Consider the following 1463-nt stretch of genomic DNA (forward strand, 5'->3'; position numbering starts at 1 on the left):
TTTTTTATGATTAAAAAATAGAAAATCAAACACATGACATGAATACAATTAGGGGATGAATCTGGGGATCTGTGCCCGGCGGAAGAGCAGGGAAGGATGTAGCGGCTATGACACACTCCATTATTTCTGCCCCTCTCCCCTATCTGCCTTTGCCACGCAGCTGCAGGGACATCCTCGACTAGGTCCTTTGCTAGCAGCAATATAGACCCCCCCCCACTCCTATCCGAGGCGCTCGAGCCTTTGGAGCCCCCATTAACCCTTTTGCAGCTGGACTCTGTGAGAGCCTAGCAGGTTGGATGCGTGGTGTTTTTCACTCAGTATCAGGAGCTGAAGATACCTAACCCAGGGCAAGTGCTCACTGGCTCTTCGACGTGCCCTGTCACCGCTATTGTTGCTTTTATGGCTATTATCATCATCATCGTCATCATCCAGCCCTCTGACACACACTGCTGGTGACTCCTGAGTAGGGTCCCTCGGCAACCTGGGCTCTGCCAGGCGCCTGCCACCTCCGAGGAGGTAGCCTTCCCTGGTTTGAAGGGTCAGCTGCAACCCAGAAAGGGCTTAGGGATGACTCCCCCACAGCTGAACCTGACTCTCCTCCTCCTCCGCTGTTTAACTCCTGCTGCCCCTTAGGCTTATTCTTTACCCGGCCTTTCTTGCAGTCCCACATCTGGTTTCCATTGCTCTCTTACCTTGAAGTTTTCAGTAATAAAGATATTACGCAAACTACAGCCACAGCTCTTCAGTCAAAAAAAAAGAAAAGGAGAGGCCCTTAACCCTTTCCTGGCCTCCTGAGACTGGACAATCAGGGCAACCCACCACCCCTCCTCCCCAACCCAGGCTAGAGAGGAGCCCAAATCTCACCCCAGACACCAGGCCTTTCTCCAGCCCCAGCGAAGCCAATGGGCTCGAGGTCCATGCTAGGGCTTGGTAAGGTGGTGTATGTGTGTGCGTGTGTGTGTAAGGTGGTGCTTGTGTGTAGGGGGAGGAGGTGTATCCAGAGATACGCACTGGGCCTTTGCAGCCAGGTCCTCCCTCCCACCGTCCGCACTGAGCAGGGAGAGGCGGGAATACCCTCCTGTTTTTACATGCAATATTTTTGGGTTGGGGGGTGGGGTAGATCTGGGCTGCGAGGGGAGCAGAGCCAGGCTGGGGGGGTAGCGGCCAGGTGCAGAGCCAGCGGCTGCAAGGGAGAGGATGAACTTGAGAGTGAGAGCCGGGGTGTGAGGAAGCAGGGCTCTTGCAGCGAGAGGGACTGCAGTCCTCCCTAGGAGCATTGCTGCTCGGGTCCTCTTGGCAGCAGCCAAAGATGGATCCATTTACTAGATTTCCAAACACTGCCGAGTTCCCCCCTTGGAGCAGGGCTGCAGCGCGGGGCGCACTCGGGTCTCTGGTCCAAGAAAGCTTTCAGCGGATTTGCCTGCCTTCTTCTCTTTATTACCTGCTTAATTCTTTTTTTTTTT

The sequence above is a fragment of the Crocodylus porosus genome, unplaced genomic scaffold (assembly GCF_001723895.1).
Source record: "Crocodylus porosus isolate Cpor-Errol unplaced genomic scaffold, CroPor_comp1, whole genome shotgun sequence".
In the NCBI taxonomy this organism is placed as follows: Eukaryota; Metazoa; Chordata; order Crocodylia; family Crocodylidae; genus Crocodylus; species Crocodylus porosus.